We start from the raw sequence: 22,382 nt of genomic DNA, 5'->3' as shown, positions 1-22,382 counted from the left end.
TGACATTGACAAGCAACAATCATCCATGTTTTCTGTTCTTTCTTTCATGTTGTACGTCAGCTCCCCCCAGGGGCGAGAGGAGGACACAGGAGCAGCAGGCGGCGGATGCTGTTCAACAGGGCCAGGATCGGGCAGGCGAGGGCTCCTCTGCTGGCCCCAGTAAGTTTTCATTTTAGACTAGTACCTATTTTTCCTAGCGTTCCTCATTTGACTTTTTTCAAAATTGTCTTTGCTCTTCTTGTAGAATGTATCTAAATTCTTATCCTGCCTCTACTATGACTCCCTGTGGTATTACTAGATTATTCTTATTAGTCTGTCTGTGTAGCTAACTAAGATTGCACGGTTGGCGAAACTCCCATGATTCTAGTCAGCAATAGCTCTATCAACTTAGTGCAGTCCTCTGGGATTGTCCATAATGTCTTTTGAAGTGTTCTATCTGGACTCATGCTTGCAAAAATTGCAAAACCTTTCGCTCAGTCACTCTAGTCTGGACCAAAAAACACAGATTGTATTTAAGTTTAAAAGCTTTATTAAAAGTAAACACATTTATTAAAATCAAGTCATAATAAAACTAAACGTTTAACTGATAATGGAAAAGTGGTTAGTGCTGACGATTAATTGAAGACATTTCTTGTGGTCGAGCCGAGCTCTCACCTGGTTTCAACTTGATCTTGTTGTTAGAAGTCCATCTTCTGTCTGTGTGGAGAAAAATGGTGCGTGTTAAAAAAACAGCCTTCATCAGTTGTGCCAAAAAGTGCAGCAAGACAACCTTCCCTGGAAAAAGGGACATTTTTTTTAACTTTAACGTAGACAGTCACAAATTACATTGTTTTCACATGTCTTCATTCCTAGACCAAATACTAGTGACTAGTGAGTGCTTTATTCTAACATTCTTAAATGTACTTTGTAGGTGGAACATCTGGTGGCGGGGCCAGTGTGGAGGTGGTGGTGCTCGACACGGAGGCGGAGGGCGATTCTTCAGGGGAGGAGGCGGCGGCTGTGAGAGTTGAGACGGTGGTGGTGGCGGCCAGAGGTAAGCTCTTATATATTCCTTACTTATTGAGATTGAAGACTAGCTGGGAAGGCAAAAATATGAGATGCATGGCTGGGTGAATGATGAAGCAATGATGGGTGGAAGGACAACAGCCTGGGTGGGTGACACAGAAACTGTATGTGTCCATATACCTGGATCATGCTACTATCTGACTCTTAGATAGCATATGTGTATCTAGAGCAGGGGTACTCCTAGTACGGCCCGCGGGCCGGTGGTGGCCCGGCAAGCCTTCCTTGGCGGTGCGCAGACCTTGCAGACAATCACTGCTCCCCCGGCCCCCACAGAGCAGAGGCTTTTTTGTATTTCACCTGTTAGCGCCCCTGCATCTCCACTCTGACAATCACTGCTCCCCCGGCCCCCACAGAGCAGAGTGGAGATGCAAGGCCACAAAGAGGTGAAATAGAACAAAGCCTCTGCTCTGTGGGGCCGGGCAAGCAGTCATTGTCAGGGTGGAGAAGCAGGGGCGCTAAAACAAACAAAGCCTCAATAATATGTTAATGGTCTTTTAAAGACCTGTTAAGTACTTTGGTGTTGTTGTCTGTGTGTGCGCGTTGAGGAAGCGGTCTCAACCCGGGCTGAAGGCTGACACAGATAGACACACACACAGTGAGATGACAGAGGGGGAGGGAGAGGGAGGGCAGGAGGGAGAGAGAGATGGAGGGAGGGCAGGAGGGAGAGCAGGAGGGAGAGAGATGTATGTAAATGCTGGGTCTGGTGGCTCAGTGGATGAGGGCATCTGCTGCAGGGACCTGTGTGCAACCTCATGGTCACAAGTTATCGTTTTGCTTTAGCCCCACCCCCTCTGACTCCGCCCCCACCAGTGCGGCCCTCGGCCCCAAACTACACTGTAAATGTAGCCCCTGAGAGAAAGTTTGTGAGTACCCATGATCTAGAGAGAGTAGACGGTCAGTGGATGAACTAAGTGTAACTTTGAAGAGCATGTAACACTGCACCCGCACGTCCGTTCCAGTGTAGGAAAGGCAAGGAAAAGAACTTTTAATTTTGTCCAAATACTACCATAAATAGTAGCAGTAGTTTGTATTGCAAGCACTGCATAGATCCGGTTATTATGGTGGCCACTCCCTACCTCTCTTAATAAGTTTAGTAGTACTCAGTCATTCATGTGTGGATGTATCACTGGTCACTCAATAAAAAGCAAAGCACCTAAAGTCATCCCATATATAAGCAAAAACATCCCATGTGAAGTGATAGATAATCAGATTATTTATCTTCTTCAATTTTCCATTTCTAGTACTCATTTCCACTGTAGGGTGAAAGTTAAATTAATTAAGCAGTAGCCCTTGAGTTGTAACAGAGTATTCTCAGTGCCACCCGTAATAGAAAAGTAAGAGCTTCACCACCTGCATGTACTGGACGGGTACAGTAACGCAACGGCAACGCAAGTCTAGGTCACTCCTCATGGCGTGCGTCTCTTTTTCTCGGGTGCAAGTTTACTGCGCTGGCATTATGCCGGCTTGCAGAAAATAACGTACCAATTTTCCAAAACAAGAGATAAGAAGAAGAATAAGACTGGTGTACTTTCATAGTCGACTCCAATGGAAGTCCACAGTGCTCGTAGAATTTGTTCCTTAAACTCCCACTAATGTTAGAGCAAGGATGAAGAAGTGTGAGGTTAGATAGATACTGGCCTCAATAGTTATGTAATGCGCTTGCAAGTTGCTAGTTGTACTGCAACACAAATTTCTGCTGAATGATTGAGTTAATCTTAAAGAGCATTGGTTACAGACTATGTCTTTCTTTCTTCATATAGGTTCTCCTTCCAAACGAACAAGGAGGAAGGAGCTGGCTAGAGCGGCCCGGCAACGGAGGATCGAGGCCACTGTTGCGGAATATCGGCGGCTGGTGGCCCTGGAGGACGTGGAAAGTGTGCAGTCGACAACTACAACAACGTCGTCTGCATCGGCCTCCGTGGCCCCACGGGCTGCCACCCAGCACAGTGGTCCACCCAGACTGAGCCGGGCTGCCAAAGGCAAATGCCACCGCCGAGCAGCAAGGCCAACAGCTGCCTCTCACAGGCATTACACCTGCAAGGCAGTGAAGGCACGCCTGCGCCGCACTACCCTGATGGTGTCCCGCCTTCAGCAGGAGCTCGCCTTGCTCCGCGAGGAGCATGATGCCCTGGCCCAAAAAGTTAACAGCATCCACCCATAGTGTCCCTTGCCCCTTTTTTAGAGACTTTTGGGGGGTGGGAATTGGGAGTTGGGTTTTTGGGGACTTTTGAAGGACAATCGTTGGGGTTAGGGAGGGTCTTGCGGGAGATTATTTTGTTAGGGATATAAATATACTTTTTCAAACTTTATCTGAGCATACCTGTTTTTTACTGCTTGCCTGGTGGGTGGGGGTTTAATGTTGACTGTTTTCCTGAAAGTTTAGTTCCATTTTCTTCCTTTAAGTGTAAATGCCCAAATGTTTTCAACACTAAGTGCCTCTCACAGACTAAGTGAAGTGAATCCAAGAGTCCTAGGACTTTAGTAGTACTACCTTCAGTCTCTCGTCTCTCGTACTAATACTCCATTATACCCCCAAACCACCAAACGCTTATCTTACCTGTAATTTGTGTTTGAAAGTAGGGCTAGACCCAGGGCTGGCTCCACGGGAAACACCGAATAACGTTGGCAATCTTGGTCGGATAAAATTTCCTCATAGCGGTGGTACTAGTGGTGTGACAACGTGGCAGTTGCATGCCTATGAAAAAAAAGAAAATGAAATCTGGTTTGTCCTCCTGAGCAATTCAACGGTACAACTGAGAATATAGCAGGTGACAGAAGTACAGTAGAGCAGTGCCACATTGTAGCCTAACAAATGGTAAAGTATAACTACTAATTCGGTTGAAGTTCTTTCACATTAGCAATGGTTCTTTGTCAAGCAGAGTAAGAATATATCCTCGGATTTCTTCACCAGCCTGTTGCTATCACCTTATCCTCCCCACCCAGCAAGTGTGTGGATTTATTGCTGTAATAATAATTTAGTCACACATCAATCAAAACCACACAGCCCGGGGGAAGAGGGTTAGGGTTTGAAAAATGGATGGGTACGGGGGTTTTTGGGAAAGGTTTTGGGAGACAAGAAAAAATAGCACAGCATAGACAAACTATTGTGAACATAAACAAATCTTTGGGTACAAACCTATCCATCAATCTTTGAAAGTGCATGCACTACTGCATGCATGTCAGTGAAAAGTAAGTAGTACATTCGACAACTGTGGAAAGAAAGAATGCGACAGTACAGGGCCTGTGTGGAATTATTGATAACGATATTCAACATAAGGTCTCTGTAGCCAGATACCCGAGAGCCTTGCTGGTCACTATAAATCCATTCACAACAACACTCAATGGGGTTGGTCTGGAAGGTGTCAGGTTTACTCCCCGTGATCCAGTCGATGCAAATATGGTTCCACCTCCAAATGTCACCAACACCCAGAAGTGTAAACACAGGGTGTTCGAGCCATTAGGCGGGGGAGAAAAATAACAAACTAAAATAAAAAATGTGGGATGGGTAAAGGTAGGGTCAGCAGGGAAAGGATACCTGTAACAGAAGACAAGACAGGCATCAGTGAAGTGCTGTCCTAACATACAAGGGTACTCTCATATAGTCTCACTAAATAACCAAGGAAGTAGACAAGTACCTGAGCACCAAGAAAACATGACCTTGGATAGGAAATACTATAGCCCTTCTGCCACAATCTGTGAGGAAGGCCTAAGAAACACATAAACATATAGTTAACGAACACACTCCTGTCGCACCAAACACACTCGCGTTATACTAAGACATCAAACCCACTACTCACAACATACCACAAACTTGGTAGAGGACTCAATGTACAAAGGGGGTTCCAAATAGTCAAAGCAAAGATGTATGGTCCAACAAAAAGGAAGAGGGAAACGGTAGTGTGTAGGAAGCAAGAACTACAACACTGCGCTCTCTAAGTAATGACCCAGTAGAGAATCTTTGGTGAAGGTCAAACAGAAAAACGTAGTTGCGACCACCACTGAATTCTGCCAACAACACACCCCACGGTGCACTACACAAAGAGAACTGGGGTAGCCTGTAGTTACCTCACTACATGCCCAGTTATGGAGGTCCTTTGAAATACACAGTTATACAACGGAGACGTGTACTTGTCCTTACTACCGCGCTCCGTTTTAATAGTACAAAAACGATCCCCGATGTGAACGCTAACACGTGGTATAGACCGCCACTGTGCTCCGCCACACACAATTCAACCAAACAGGAATTCATCAAAGGTAGAATTCTGTTAGAAAACAGTCACAGAACCTCCCTTAACAATCCGTTCAGGCAGTAATCAGCTGACCGCACGGGCGGCCGAAGAGTTTAGAGCGGCTTTACCTGAAGACGCGTGAAGTCCGTCTACCGCCAAGGACAGAACACGGAAGCGCTCCCCACTGAGCCTCAGGGGGGGGGGGGAAGGTGATAGTCCACAGGAGACACGATAGAAAAGCATGCAGAGCGTCCGCTCTCATGCCGGTGCAGAACAGAAACCAGAATAACGCGCAACAGGAAGCGCGTCTGTTCCCCAGATAAACTTCCTGCAAGTCTCCCGCCTACTCATGGGAAATGTAGTTTCATAGTACGGTAGGCGCTTAGGGGCTGCGTAACCTGACAGAAGGTATAGTAGATAGAAAAGGAGAAATTGCTTTTTTTCTAGGTGTCCCCTCACTCACCAGGGTTGCCCCTTGGTGACATGCTTCATCATTGGGGCCATCCCAGTCCTCTACGGCCTGGGGCGTGCTGCGACTTGCGAATTACGTAGGAGCACTTACAAATGACTATGTGTGGTGCAGATGTGATAGTGGAGTGGACTAAGTGATGTGTTAAGGGATCAATTTAGAAGCCTAGAGAGAGCCAAGAAATGCAGTCACAGTCAGAGAAAAAGGCAAGGGATACTGTATCTATGTGGTTGTAGTGGTCCTGTTGGAAGTGGTAAGTAAGTTGCCTGCAGAAAAAAAATCCTCCTATTAGCGGCACTCCTCCATTGCAGCCGACGCTTCGTCCATCGATGTTGGTCACCAGAAGACACCCTGTAAAAAAAGCACAGCATAGACAAACAATTGAACATAAACAATTCTTTGGGTACAAACCTATCCATCAATCTTTGAAAGTGCATGCACTACTGCATGCATGTCAGTGAAAAGTAAGTAGTACATTCGACAACTGTGGAAGAAAGAATGCAACAGTAAAGGGCCTATGTGTAAATTATTGATAACGATATTCAACATAAGGTCTCTGTAGCCAGATACCCGAGAGCCTTGCTGGTCACTATAAATCCATTCACAACAACACTCAGTGGGGTTGGTCTGGAAGGTATAGTAGATAGAAAAGGAGAAATTGCTTTTTTTCTAGGTGTCCCCTCACTCACCAGGGTTGCCCCTTGGTGACATGCTTCATCATTGGGGCCATCCCAGTCCTCTACGGCCTGGGGCGTGCTGCGACTTGCGAATTACGTAGGAGCACTTACAAATGACTATGTGTGGTGCAGATGTGATAGTGGAGTGGACTAAGTGATGTGTTAAGGGATCAATGTAGAAGCCGAGAGAGAGCCAAGAAATGCAGTCACAGTCAGAGAAAAAGGCAAGGGATACTGTATCTATGTGGTTGTAGTGGTCCTGTTGGAAGTGGTAAGTAAGTTGCCTGCAGAAAAAAAATCCTCCTATTAGCGGCACTCCTCCATTGCAGCCGACGCTTCGTCCATCGATGTTGGTCACCAGAAGACACCCTGTCCACTGCCTGCCTGATGCTGAATTGTGGCTCGCTACTGTGAAGCCTGACTCCATCCTTTTTTCCCCATTGCAGAGACTGAAACCCGGCCTGTAATTATTCAACGAAAAACAGGAAGTGATATAATATTACAACACCACTGATAAATAAATATAAGGTATGTAGGCTGTGGAGTGCAAAAAGTCACAATTTGTTTTTCCTAGTAGACAGTACAATATTTTTGAAAGTGCGTACTCTGAGTCACCTTTTGAAGGATAAATAAGTATGGGCAAATTAATGTAGCGGATCTTGCCCCTCAAGCTAGGTGTACTGTAAACTGTGTTTTAGAACAAAATTAGATCTTCCTAGCAGTGCTCCCACCCAGACCCTTACTAAAGCCAGTCGCAAAAATGTAGAAGACCCCCAATCAAATCTCAAAAAACGAGGCCTAGCAGAAAACTGGTGACAAAACTTACTTTGAAAGTAAAAGTAGGCCGAAGTACCCCCTTCCTAATTACCCATTACCCACCGTGGATTGCATTCAAACCACTTGCAAGCAACCAAGCAAAAGTAGCCATAGCCAGCATCGCTCCAAGACTCGAAATCCCCCCCACTCAAACACATGCAATAGAAATACTGCTAACCCTAACGAACCCTAAGTTAAGAATAGTGGCAAAGGCTTTCTTTAACTATGCCAAATCCCCCCTTTCCCACCATGGATTTTCTTCAAATGACTTGCAACCAAAATTACACATTCTCACGAGTGCTCTAAGACCCCAGAACTCAGTTGGAAAAATCTAGAACACCCCGAAACACATGCAATCCTGCTGCTAGGGCTAACCCTAACGAACCCTAAGTTACAAAAAGTGCCAAAACTAAAGGCTTTTCCGCGCGGATTTTGTCCCAACCACTTCTACCCGGTATTAGACCTTCCCAGGAATGCCCCAAGACCCGGCAACCCACCCGCCAAGAAGCGTAACACCCCCAAACAGGCCAAAAGCAAAATCTCATACTTGCAATATTTCTGGGCCTTCGGTCCAAACGCGCTGCGTAGCTAGGCCATAAGTCGGGGTTGGCACGACGGATTTCCTGAAAAGCAAATGCAATCAAGATTAGAGTGTCCCAGCAATGCTCCCAGACCACGAAACTCACCCGCAAACAGACGGAACCCCCCCTAAGAGCACCTCAAAGGCAAGCAAGTCATCAAAAACACAAAAAAAATTCCGCCTGGGATTTGGTCCAAAACACTTTTATCCGGTATTAGAGCTTCCCAGCAATGGCCCCAGAGCCGTCAACCCAGGAGAAAACGAGTAGAAGACCCCCAAACAGCCAAAGAGCAAAAGTACAAAAATGGGGACTTAGTCAATTTTTCACAAATTTCCCAAATCACTCCGCGCGCGCTCTGCAGCTAGGCCCTAAGTCCCCTCTGCCACCATGGATTTGCTTCAAACCTCTTGCAAAGTAAAGTATATATAGCCAGCAGTGCTCCCAGACCACGAAACTCACCCTCAAACACCAGGAAGCCCCCCAAACAGGCCCCCGAAAACGCTACATAGAGCAAAATGTCAGAAATAGCCCAAAAAAAATCAGCCTGGATTTTGTCCCAACCACTTCTACCCGGTATTAGACCTTCCCAGGAATGCCCCAAGACCCGTCAACCCACCCGCCAAGAAGCATAACACCCCCAAACAGGCCAAAAGCAAAATCTCATACTTGCAATATTTCTGGGCCTTCGGTCCAAACGCGCTGCGTAGCTAGGCCATAAGTCGGGGTTGGCACGACGGATTTCCTGAAAAGCAAATGCAATCAAGATTAGAGTGTCCCAGCAATGCTCCCAGACCACGAAACTCACCCACAAACAGACGGAACCCCCCCTAAGAGCACCTCAAAGGCAAGCAAGTCATCAAAAACACAAAAAAAATTCCGCCTGGGATTTGGTCCAAAACACTTTTATCCGGGATTAGAGCTTCCCAGCAATGGCCCCAGAGCCGTCAACCCAGGAGAAAACGAGTAGAAGACCCCCAAACAGCCAAAGAGCAAAAGTACAAAAATGGGGACTTAGTCAATTTTTCACAAATTTCCCAAATCACTCCGCGCGCGCTCTGCAGCTAGGCCCTAAGTCCCCTCTGCCACCATGGATTTGCTTCAAACCTCTTGCAAAGTAAAGTATATATAGCCAGCAGTGCTCCCAGACCACGAAACTCACCCACAAACACCAGGAAGCCCCCCAAACAGGCCCCCGAAAACGCTACATAGAGCAAAATGTCAGAAATAGCCAAAAAAAAATCGGCCTGGATTTTGTCCCAACCACTTCTACCCGGTATTAGACCTTCCCAGGAATGCCCCAAGACCCGTCAACCCACCCGCCAAGAAGCATAACACCCCCAAACAGGCCAAAAGCAAAATCTCATACTTGCAATATTTCTGGGCCTTCGGTCCAAACGCGCTGCGTAGCTAGGCCATAAGTCGGGGTTGGCACGACGGATTTCCTGAAAAGCAAATGCAATCAAGATTAGAGTGTCCCAGCAGTGCTCCCAGACCACGAAACTCACCCACAAACACCAGGAAGCCCCCCAAACAGGACCCCCGAAAACGCTACATAGAGCAAAATGTCAGAAATAGCAAAAAAAAATATCGGCCTGGATTTTGTCCCAACCACTTCTACCCGGTATTAGACCTTCCCAGGAATGCCCCAAGACCCGTCAACCCACCCACCAAGAAGCATAACACCCCCAAACAGGCCAAAAGCAAAATCTCATACTTGCAATATTTCTGGGCCTTCGGTCCAAACGCACTGCATAGCTAGGCCATAAGTCGGGGTTGCCACGACGGATTTCCTGAAAAGCAAATGCAATCAAGATTAGAGTGTCCCAGCAGTGCTCCCAGACCACGAAACTCACCCACAAACACCAGGAAGCCCCCCAAACAGGACCCCCGAAAACGCTACATAGAGCAAAATGTCAGAAATAGCCACAAAAAAAAATCGGCCTGGATTTTGTCCCAACCCCTTCTACCCGGTATTAGACCTTCCCAGGAATGCCAGGAATGCAGTGACCTTTGTGATGACTGGCTCGTCGTCATCGTGAGAGGCTTCATCACCAGCAGTATCTGTCACTTCTTGTTGAACCTCATCACACTCCATAGGTTTGAGTTTTTGGACGACCTTCCTTTTACGCTTAGGTACCGGTGTCAGATCATGGTGTGCCTCACTGTCAGACCGCAGTTGTGGTTCCCAAGACAGATCACTTGCATCAGAAGGAGGTGGGCTTGAAGAAGATGTAGACACCCCCCTTGATCTTTTCCTTGCTAGGGATGTGGAAGACAATGAATGATCATCAGGAGGAGTGGCTTCCAATGATACCTCGGCTTCATTGTCGATTTCCAAATGTGCCCCTACTTCGGGAGGAACAACTATTGTGGGCACTTGTGAACCTCCATGCACCTTTGCTTGCGCATCTCCTTTTGCTGCCTCTTCTTCCACATGTACTTGGGCGTGTACTTGCACATGGTGTTGTTGTTGCGGCTGTGGTTGTTCAACACTTGTCAGATGAGTTACAACAACCTGTGTTGATTCAGGGACATTGCTGCTACTTTCTTGCGATGAGCCAACATCACTGGTCGATGGTGATTGGAGAAGTACACTGACTGCCTCTGAAGCACTCAAGGGCTTTGACTTAAGTTGGCGTGGTGGTGGAGGCACTGAACCCAATGGAGCAGGGGTGCTGCTCCCAGCTTGGTCCGCAGCAGATCCTGCTGCTGCAGGCGTACTTTTTTTTTTGCTTCCAAAAAAAGTGGCGGGTGGCACACCAGCCTCCTTGGTAACTTGCTTCTTCTGCTCCTTACTAGCAACTTTCTTGCTAGAGGAGCTACGGAGAACTTTCTTTGGGGGCGGGGCCATCTTCTTCAGAGCAGGTCAGACAGCAGGCCGCAGTTGCACGAATTGTAGAGTTGTCTGAGGCCAGACGTGACGTCGCGTGACGTTATGCTGCACACACACACCGCTGCAGGACTTCTTAAAAGGCACTGGTGGTTCTCTTGAGTCTTGTGCACCTAAAAAAAATGGAAGACAGAGGAACATCAGTTCAGTTATAGAGCACCAAAAAATCGAAAAACACTGCAAAATCAGCACAATCCCAATCCATCCATGCCCTCCATAATGTTTAAATTCAAGACAACCCACAGAAAGACTAGGCCCATGCAAGACTCACTACCCCTGGGCATAAATAAAGGTTGAAAAGTAGGCAAAATGGTTGGAGGCCTAACAACAAAGCCTGCATTTAAAATGGCCACTTGCCTGCCAGCACATGGCCAGTGCCTGTAGCTGCACTCAAAATGGCCACCAGCCACATGGCATGTCCCTCCCCATGAACACCCCCAAAAATCGAAAAACACTGCAAAATCAGCACAATACCATTCAATCCATGGCCTCCATGATGTTTAAATTCAAGACAACCCACAGAAATACTAGGCCCATGCAAGACTCACTACCCCTGGGCATAAATAAAGGTTGAAAAGTAGGCAAAATGGTTGGAGGCCTAACAACAAAGCCTGCATTCAAAATGGCCACTTGCCTGCCAGCACATGGCCAGTGCCTGTAGCTGCACTCAAAATGGCCACCAGCCACATGGCATGTCCCTCCCCATGAACACCCCCAAAAATCGAAAAACACTGCAAAATCAGCACAATCCCATTCCATCCATGGCCTCCATGATGTTTAAATTCAAGACAGCCCACAGAAAGACTAGGCCCATGCTAGACTCAAATACCCATGGTGAAAAGGCCACAAGTACAGGCCCAAAAAACGAAAATCACTGAAAAATCTGCACAATCCCATTCCATCCATGGCCTCCATGATGTTTAAATTCAAGACAACCCACAGAAAGACTAGGCCCATGCAAGACTCACTACCCCTGGGCATAAATAAAGGTTGAAAAGTAGGCAAAATGGTTGGAGGCCTAACAACAAAGCCTGCATTTAAAATGGCCACTTGCCTGCCAGCACATGGCCAGTGCCTGTAGCTGCACTCAAAATGGCCACCAGCAACATGGCATGTCCCTCCCCATGAACACCCCCAAAAATCGAAAAACACTGCAAAATCAGCACAATCCCATTCAATCCATGGCCTCCATGATGTTTAAATTCAAGACAACCCACAGAAATACTAGGCCCATGCAAGACTCACTACCCCTGGGCATAAATAAAGGTTGAAAAGTAGGCAAAATGGTTGGAGGCCTAACAACAAAGCCTGCATTCAAAATGGCCACTTGCCTGCCAGCACATGGCCAGTGCCTGTAGCTGCACTCAAAATGGCCACCAGCCACATGGCATGTCCCTCCCCATGAACACCCCCAAAAATCGAAAAACACTGCAAAATCAGCGCAATCCCATTCCATCCATGGCCTCCATGATGTTTAAATTCAAGACAGCCCACAGAAAGACGAGGCCCATGCTAGACTCAAATACCCCTGGTGAAAAGGCCACAAGTACAGGCCCAAAAATCGAAAAACACTGCAAAATCAGCACAATCCCATTCAATCCATGGCCTCCATGATGTTTAAATTCAAGACAACCCACAGAAATACTAGGCCCATGCAAGACTCACTACCCCTGGGCATAAATAAAGGTTGAAAAGTAGGCAAAATAGTTGGAGGCCTAACAACAAAGCCTGCATTCAAAATGGCCACTTGCCTGCCAGCACATGGCCAGTGCCTGTAGCTGCACTCAAAATGGCCACCAGCCACATGGCATGTCCCTCCCCATGAACACCCCCAAAAATCGAAAAACACTGCAAAATCAGCACAATCCCATTCAATCCATGGCCTCCATGATGTTTAAATTCAAGACAACCCACAGAAAGACTAGGCCCATGCAAGACTCACTACCCCTGGGCATAAATAAAGGTTGAAAAGTAGGCAAAATGGTTGGAGGCCTAACAACAAAGCCTGCATTCAAAATGGCCACTTGCCTGCCAGCACATGGCCAGTGCCTGTAGCTGCACTCAAAATGGCCACCAGCCACATGGCATGTCCCTCCCCATGAACACCCCCAAAAATCGAAAAACACTGCAAAATCAGCACAATCCCATTCCATCCATGGCCTCCATGATGTTTAAATTCAAGACAGCCCACAGAAAGACTAGGCCCATGCTAGACTCAAATACCCCTGGTGAAAAGGCCACAAGTACAGGCCCAAAAAACAAAAATCACTGAAAAATCTGCACAATCCCATTCCATCCATGGCCTCCATGATGTTTAAATTCAAGACAACCCACAGAAAGACTAGGCCCATGCAAGACTCACTACCCCTGGGCATAAATAAAGGTTGAAAAGTAGGCAAAATGGTTGTAGGCCTAACAACAAAGCCTGCATTCAAAATGGCCGCTTGCCTGCCAGCACATGGCCAGTGCCTGTAGCTGCACTCAAAATGGCCACCAGCCACATGGCATGTCCCTCCCCATGAACACCCCCAAAAATCGAAAAACAATGCAAAATCAGCACAATCCCATTCCATCCATGCCCTCCATGATGTTTAAATTCAAGACAGCCCACAGAAAGACTAGGCCCATGCTAGACTCAAATACCCCTGGTGAAAAGGCCACAAGTACAGGCCCAAAAAACGAAAATCACTGAAAAATCTGCACAATCCCATTCCATCCATGCCCTCCATGATGTTTAAATTCAAGACAGCCCACAGAAAGACTAGGCCCATGCACCACTCACTACCCCTGGTCAAGGCCCCAACAACAGGTCAAAAATCGAAAAACACAAAATTTTACAAAAAAAAAAATCGAAAAACACAGAAAAATCAGCACAATCCCAATTCATCTATGGCCTCCATGATGTTTAAGTTCAAGACAACCCACAGAAAGAATCAGTCCACCCACCACTGAGTACCTCTGGGCAAAAGGCCCCAAAACAGCCCAAAAATCGAAAATCCCAAAATTTTAGTTGCAGCAACTGTAATGCCCCAAACAAACTTACTTGTAAAATTTCTAATCCAACAGTGATCCAAAGAAAGTCAAAAAGGCCTCAAATCCAAAGATCCAGCAGCATCCACAAAAAGTAATCCTTCCAGGTCCACATCCAAATGAAAAGTGACCAGGAGATGGACAAAGCACTGGGAGGAGCCTGCTGAACAGGAACAGGAAGTTGAAGACTATGGGGCACTTCCTTCCTCCCACCCCCCTGCCCCCCTCCCCAAAATGGACTCCTCGCTAAAAAAGTGCAGGCAAATGTCAAACTAAGGAGTTATTCACATAAAAATCATCATTTCTAGAAGGTTTATGCTGCTTGCTGGTGGATTTCTTGTGCAGAATTGCAAATTTATATTTTCGCTCGCCGCATCTCAAATCTCGCAATTGCGAAGTACCGCGAGACGTGATCTTGCCGTACTCGCGTTGACAAACTATCGCTGGCAAGCCGCGATGACGTAATCGCGCTCGCCAATTCCCGCGGGATCACACAGCAAGATCCAAAATGGCGCAGCACTCGCAAACTATCGAAAAAAACAACTCGGCAAACGATGATAAACGCCACGCGCCGCAAAAATTGTATCACCAACGCCGCGCGCCGCCAAAAATATCCGCTGCGTGCGAATTTGCGGATTTTGCGGGAAATCCGCAAATCTCGCGGATTGCGGATTTCCCGAAAATCCGCAAAATCCGCGAGCGTAACGGATTTTCCGCCCATGCTTAATGTTTATTACTTTCTTCGCAAGTGTGAATATGTGTGTGATTTACTTTTGGATGTCTGTCGGTATATAACAGGATGTATAGCTGTATCACTATATATAATCAGTGAGTATATATACGAGTGACTATATAGAACTGTTATTGAATTATTGGATGTGTATATAAATGTTGGAATTACTGAATTGGTTGTTGTAACTGGTATAGGTATGTCCACTTTTTTTTATATGTTAGTTTTTTTTTTCAAAATGTGTTTTAAGGGTTACTTTAGAGTGCAAGTAGGTTAGTCTCTCTGTCACAAAGATGGTATCATCAGTGATCTCATTAGTGACGTCACTGACCATGTCATAAGTAATGTAATATGTGATGTCATCAGCAGTGCATTACACGCGCAAGTTATAGTGAGTCCAACTAACTATAACGTGGAATTTCATTGGTTTTATGTCAGTAAAATTTCCAGCTAACTATAACTGGTGTCAAACCTATGGTTTTTTCAGTGAATTTCATAGGTTTTTCAAATGCTACTTCCTAACTATAACGTGTGTAAAACCTATGGTTTTTTCAGTGAATATATATATATATGCCGCTCACTGACCTGCTCATCTGTTTGACCTGAGGAACTGCTCCCTTGTCCACGCAACACACCGCATTCCCTGTGGCAGAGGTCGGCTGGTGGGAGCGTTACTGCAATCGGCGGTATTCCACCTCGCTCTCAGCGCGACCCGCCCAGGTTGTAGTGCATAGGCTGTGTCCTGGAAAAGCCTACCGGGGGACTGCGAGGCCCAGAAACCACCGCTCTTTGCAGCCGGCGCCTCTTCCCCTGGCGGCCACGCCCTCACAACTTCCCCAATAAGTAGCCAGCCTCGAACGCGCCGCGGGTCGCGCGCGGGTCGCGCGCGGGTCGCAGCCCGGGGCGAAGACCGGGCAAAGAGCGGGCCGTTTAAGGCCGTTAGAGGCTGGTAGAGACTGGACTGGGCCACCCCTCTGATATCTTTATCTGGACATCCCCCATTCTCTTACTCCACGGACCTCCTTAGACTCACAGCTCAATAAGAACAATAATGGTTCTTACGAGAGGATCTAAAACTAAAACCAAAGCCCCCAGCTCTGTGGGTAAATTGCTTGGCCCTATGGATGACTTCCTAACGAAGGCTAACACATTCATAGATCAAAGTATTTCAATGATGGAAGAAAGGGTCTCCTTAGATCTGGCATTCGCCAAAAGATCATCACTAGGTATCCTGGCGGAAGCCAGATCCCCAGCACTAGGAGCCCCAAACGCTGAGGTAGCGCCAACTCGAGAGAGACGCAGTTTGCCAAACACAGTAGACCTGTCAGTATCCCAGCTTGCGGACTCTCAGCTCAGCTTTGATTTAGAAAAAACTCCAGAACTACTTCCGACAACACCTCCACAAATTTCCTCCACAGACAAAAGAATAGAAAGGGGTAGGAGGGAGGGAGCAATTAGCAAGAAAAGGGCGCCCAGAAATTCCATCACACCAAGAAGTCTGGCGCTGCCACCTAGCATCCCACAAAATCAAGATGATAGGCTGGTACAAATAGAGATCCTAGCGTCAGTTCATCAATCAGAGAAGGAACCATCCTCTCCGAAAGTCTTGGACCCTCACTCCAGTAAACAAGCTCAAGTGGACTTGAATGTTACGGAGGCTCAGGAACTAACACTCACTAGCATAGCTAGCATAGTTAAACAGGCACTACAACCCTTAGAACACCGATTAGTAACTCTAGAGTCACAAATCTCAAAACTCCTAAAAATCCAACAGCTAACTCTCCCATCATGCCCACAAAAAACAGGAGGAAATAACACTAAAAAATCAATTATTACTAATACAGCCAACGCTAACTTATCTTTGCCCAATCCACAACAAAAGACTCTCCGGATAACCACACCAAATGTGCCCGCTAATAACAACACTTCAAATTCGACTAAAACAGTAAAAACCGCTCCAGCCCTGAGTACCACTTATAACTCGCAACAGGTAATCACTCTAACCTCCCCAGGCGCGGCACCTATAACTGCCGCCACCCCGGTTGCACCCAGCAGCTCCGCTAATAAAACTCCTGGCAAAAACGCAAATAAATCAACAACAAAAACTTCACTCCCTTTACCCCCACCACCAAAAACCCCTTCGGATAGACCCAAGAGAAATACTGCGAGGAATCCTGGCCCTCCAAGACTCCCAGCAGATTTCCCTCCTGAGGCCTCACCGTACGTGGTGGTTATGGCCGGTGTACCCGAATTAACAGATCTCACTTCAGAACCGGTCTGGTCCTTAAAAAATAAGGCCCAGCATTGGCTCCAGACCAACCGCCCGATTCCATCTTCCTGGCGCGGAAGAATTAGATCTGTAGCCAGGGTACCGTGGGTCGGTAGCACTAGAAAAACCATTCCCGGGGATTGTATAACAATCACTTTTGAGGACCCACGAATAGCGGACTATGTCTGCGCATGGGAAGATATCACCTCAAATGGAGGAATTAAGATCAAGTCACTCTCCTTCTTCTATCCTTTTAGGCAAGTGGACGGCTTCATACAGGAGCAGGAGCCTCCCTGGTCCGTTCCATTCCCTAGGCAGGACGACCTATCAAATCCTAGATACCATGGTCCCCCTAACTTATACGAGCCAGATTATTCCTGGCACACAGTAAGACAACGCCACCAGGGTGGACGATGGGACGACAGAAGACCCCACACGCAATGGCCCCCATTCAGAGATCAATCCAGGTGGGACCCAAGGCACAACATCCCGCTACACAATAGGTACAGCGGCCTAGAAATGGTCGACTGACCACTAATAGATATCCCCTCAAATGAGCTTCATGTATTCCCCCCTCCACAGCTCCCCATTACCTCCCCAGATCCCAGAAACAAGGAATTCATAACCCCAATAGAAGAATTTAATGATGACTCTTCATTAATCACAGTAATTTATTGGAACACCGCAGGCCTCCGAAATAAAATCGAGGACGGTTCTGCGCAGAAGTTCCTAAATCCATATCAAATAATCTGTCTCCAGGAGACATAGTCCGTAGAAGAATTACACCTACAAGGCTATAAAACCCACTTTGTTCCAGCATTAACCAGCCCAATGGGCAGACCAAAAGGCGGGTTAACAATTTACATTTCAAACACCTTACCACTTAACAAAGTGGTTACACTTTCCCAGGATGCTAACCACCAAATCCTCTCACTAACCCTGGCAAATAAAGAAATAATCATCCTGACTAATTTATATAATAACTTATCGGAAGAAATCTTTACAACTCTTCTCACCACCCTATGCGACAAACTAAAACAAGTTCACCACTGGAGATCTGCAAACAAGGCAACCCACCTAATCTGGGGAGGAGACTTCAATCTCCACCCCTGCACAGCGCCCAACCTATTGTGCTGTGGGATAGTGGATGAATTCAATGTACCATTAGCGCACTTTGCTCATAATAAACTGGGAAATATCATTAACACCGTCCTATCGGACTTGGATCTGCACATTGTAAACCACCCGGAAGCAGACCCAAACAAATTTACTCCGACCTATGTGGGCAGAGGTCATCAAACCACAGTAGACTTTATACTCCTTTCTCCAAGTCTTATGAACAAAGTCAAAGATTTTGTGGTCATTATCAATCCCCTCAGTGATCACTCAGCCTTAACAATTAAGATATCTATGCCGTCCAACTCCTCCCATAAACTGGAGATGGCGACCACCCTCACACAGAACAAAATTCAGGTCGGTAAACACAACGGATTCACAATCAAATGGGCAAAAATTAATCCATCTGATATAACGAAAAAACTAATAACTCGGACCTACCCAAATATCGTGAAATGCCTGGACCTTGCATCAAGTCACAAGGAAGTCCTGATAAACTTTAATTTAATTTTAGATTCCATAAAGGACCTACTTACCTCAAAACCCAACCCAAACCATTCTACAAAACCACAATGGTTTAATCACAATTGCACAGCTGCTCTAACAAAATTAAAATCTGCACTCCACAACAAACCGCGAGATGCAGCCCAGATCCAACTCTTAAGGCGTCAATATACACGGGAAAGAAAGCTGAGAACTGCCCAACTCAAGCAAAAACTATGGGATGATCTTCATAAAGGCGCAGTCTCAAAAAACAGTGAGCTTTTTTGGCGCACAGTTAGAACTCCATATCTCACTGAAATGGGTACCCCAAAAATAGAAGTCGCCATCGACGAAAATACATGGGTTTCCCATTTCAAAGAGATTTTCAAAAACACTTCACCAATAGAATCACTACCTCCAAAGGCCCATTATCCCATCTTGGTTCCTTTTGATATCCCAGATCTCATGGAGGCATTGCAGAACAGCAAACCAGGCAAGGCACCAGGACCCGATGGGGTCCCAGTGGACTTCTTTAAAAGCAACCTAGACCTCTGGGCCCCCATCCTAACTAGAGTCTGCACAGCGGCCGCGAATGAGGGAATCCTAACCTCTTGGACTAAATCAATAATGGTCCCCATCTTCAAAAAGGGGGACCGCCAAGATGCAAAATGCTACCGGCCCATTTCACTGCTGGACTCGCTCGGGAAAGTAGTGGGGAGAGTGATTCTAGAGCGTCTTCAGCAGTGGAGCGAGGACCGGGGCATAATCTCTGATATTCAATTCGGCTTCCGCGAGGGCTTTGGCACACTAGAGCAGGTCCTTAATCTCACCCTAATAATGGGTAAATACACCCAGGCCATCCCAACTAAGATCTATATGGTCTTCGTCGACCTATCCGCAGCTTTTGACTGTGTTTCGCATGCAAAGCTGTGGAAGGTCCTAGCTCAAATGGGAGTAGATCTACCCCTCCTGGACTTCCTAAGAGAGCTCTATACCGGGGCAACAGCCAGAGTGCGCTTTGGCGTAAATGGAGAGCTGACGTCACCATTTAGCGTAGGGCGTGGGGTCAGGCAGGGATGCGTCCTGGCCCCCTTCCTCTTCTCACTCTACACCAATGGTTTGGAGGGGGAGATGCTGAGGGGGGCCCAGGATCTCCCACGCATAAACCGCCGCCTGATCCCAGCCCTGCTCTACGCGGATGACGCTGTTATCCTCGCACGAACCCCCCGAGAACTTCAGAAAGCAGTGAGTAGGTACACGACCTTCATGGGCAATCTTGACTTAAAGGTGAACGTGAAGAAAACGTTCGTAATGACAGTTGGTAGAGGCCAAAAAAGAATAAATCCCATACTGCTCAACAATCAAAAGCTTAAAGCTACCCCCCAGTATCCCTATTTGGGGGTTATGATAGATGACCAACTTAGCTGGAAGCCAGCAGTGAACACAAGGGCACATTTATTCAAGAGGTCAATTGCCGCCCTAACAACTTTTTCTCAGAGACTAGGCAAAAGGCCTCCAGTGGAGCTCCTCAAGATCTACAACGCCAAATGCCAGGCAATCGCAACATATGGTGCGGGAGTCTGGGGTTACACTGACATTAGTCCCATCCAGAAGGCAGAAAACGCCTTTTTAAGATTCCTGTTAGCCACCCCCAAAGGTACCTCAACCTATGCAATGCACCTAGAATTAGCCATACCTAACATAGAGGACCTAATCAAAATAGAACCGCTGATGTTGTGGCGCCGCATTTGGAAGTCAGACAAAAATGCACTGACACAAGCCATCATTGCAGACTCAATGAACTTGGACAATTCTACAAAAATAAAGTGGCTCCTATATGTTAGAAACTTTTTTAACGATCTAGGCTCTGAGAACTACTACCTGGACCCGGTATCCATAACAGACATCTCGAAAAAAGATCTCAAACAGAAGGCATTAAGACATCTGGAATCCTTAAGACTTGCATCCAACTCCTCAAAAACGGCAGTTATCCATGCAAATATGATTCAAGTAGCCTATGGCATTCACCCGTACCTGGCACTCCAAACATCAACCTACGAGAGAATGCTAATTACAAGATTCAGGCTAAATACCTTCTTTAGAATGGTCACCTTTCCGTCACAAAACTGTTGGAATGCCACACTCCCGCCTTGCCCATGTGATGGTTTATCAACGCAGTCTAACCTGCATGTGATCCTGCTCTGTAAATACCATCAAGCCCACAGAAAGATCTGGCTAGTACCGATATTAAGAACTTGGGGGCTGAGACAATGCAGACCCGCTCTCTTAAGACTGCAAATGCTGGAAACGGAAAATGTCTGTTATTTTGTTAGTAGTTTCTTAAAATGCATTATGAAACATAGAAAGAACCTTTAAAAATCCTCGTCAGATTCACTTTGAGCGGCTCCTTGCACATTTTGATTAACTTTTTTTAATTGTGAAATGAATTTTATATGAAATATTACGTAACATATGTATTTTTTCATTGTATGATATTTTCTGCTCTTTTATGGTTTTTCCATTGTGAATAAGCCGAATAAAGATTTTATATATATATATAAGTAATGTAATATGTGATGTCATCAGCAGTGCATTACACGCGCAAGTTATAGTGAGTCCAACTAACTATAACGTGGAATTTCATTGGTTTTATGTCAGTAAAATTTCCAGCTAACTATAACTGGTGTCAAACCTATAGTTTTTTCAGTGAATTTCATAGGTTTTTCAAATGCTACTTCCTAACTATAACGTGTGTAAAACCTATGGTTTTTTCAGTGAATATATATATATATATTCACTGAAAAAACCATAGGTTTCACACCAGTTATAGTTAGGAATTAGCATTTAAAAAACCTATTAAATTCACTTAAAAAACCATAGGTTTCACACCAGTTATAGTTAGCTGAAAATTTTACTGATATAAAAACATTTAAATTCCCACGTTATTGTTAGTAGGACTCACTATAACTTGCGCGTGCAATGCACTGCTGATGACATCACATATTACATCACTCATGACATGGTCAGTGACATCACTCATGACATCACTGATGACACCATCCAGGGAATGTGTGTCTTTCTGAAAAATAAATATATTTTATACATGTATATGTTAAGGTCGAGGGAAGAATAAATGTTTAAATAAGTGTCTAAATGGATGTTTTTTTTTTAAAAATTGATTCGTTAACTGGCTTATTAAGTGTATCTTAGTGAATACATATATTAGCGAGTAATGTTTAAATATTTAAATATATGTATCAGTGTTTTACTTTGTGTATAAGTGGCTGCATGGGTTGGTGAGTAGCTACATGTGTGTGTATATGGGTTATTAGATGTTTTTTTAGTATCAGTATGAGTGTCTGTATGGTTTGGTGGGGCTGTTACTTAGCACATAGATGCATCAATGACTGACTCACTGTTTGTATGTGTTTTGAAGACAGCATATGTGCAGGACTGTATGGGTGGATGATTGTGTATATGTGTGTGTTAGTGAGTGAATGCCTCTCTCACTAGTGTCTTTATGAGTAACTACATATGTTTTAATCTTGTATATATGAGCATTGATGTATATAAGTAAGTATATCTGAGAGTGAGAGATTGAAAGAGTTCCTGTTTAAATAAGTATGTGTTTCTATAAGTGATTGTTTAAGAGAGTAAGTATGTGTAAGTTTCCTTAGAAGTAATGTGTATAGTTGTATATGCAAATAAATGGATGTTTATTAGTTTATTTGCATTATGGCTGAGATACCCGCCACCCCCTCTCAACACAATCCCCAAGGATGGGAAACCGGAAACAGTTCTGAACTTTTGGAAGACGGGAGGGAGTGACCCTCCCGGCCGTATTTATTAAAATATGAAACAAAATTAAAACATTAAAATAACAGTTTCATATTATGTACAATTTCATTACCACATTGCGATGTTTGGCTAACCTTAACATATTCTCTAATACAAAGGTTCTCCTAGCCGAACTAACATCCTACAAAACATCTAACTTGAAATTTTGAAATTGTACATCCTAACGTTT

This window comes from Lissotriton vulgaris, chromosome 2_1 (genome assembly GCF_964263255.1).
Source record: "Lissotriton vulgaris chromosome 2_1, aLisVul1.2, whole genome shotgun sequence".
Classification (NCBI taxonomy): Eukaryota; Metazoa; Chordata; class Amphibia; order Caudata; family Salamandridae; genus Lissotriton; species Lissotriton vulgaris.
This window is presented reverse-complemented; position numbering follows the sequence as displayed.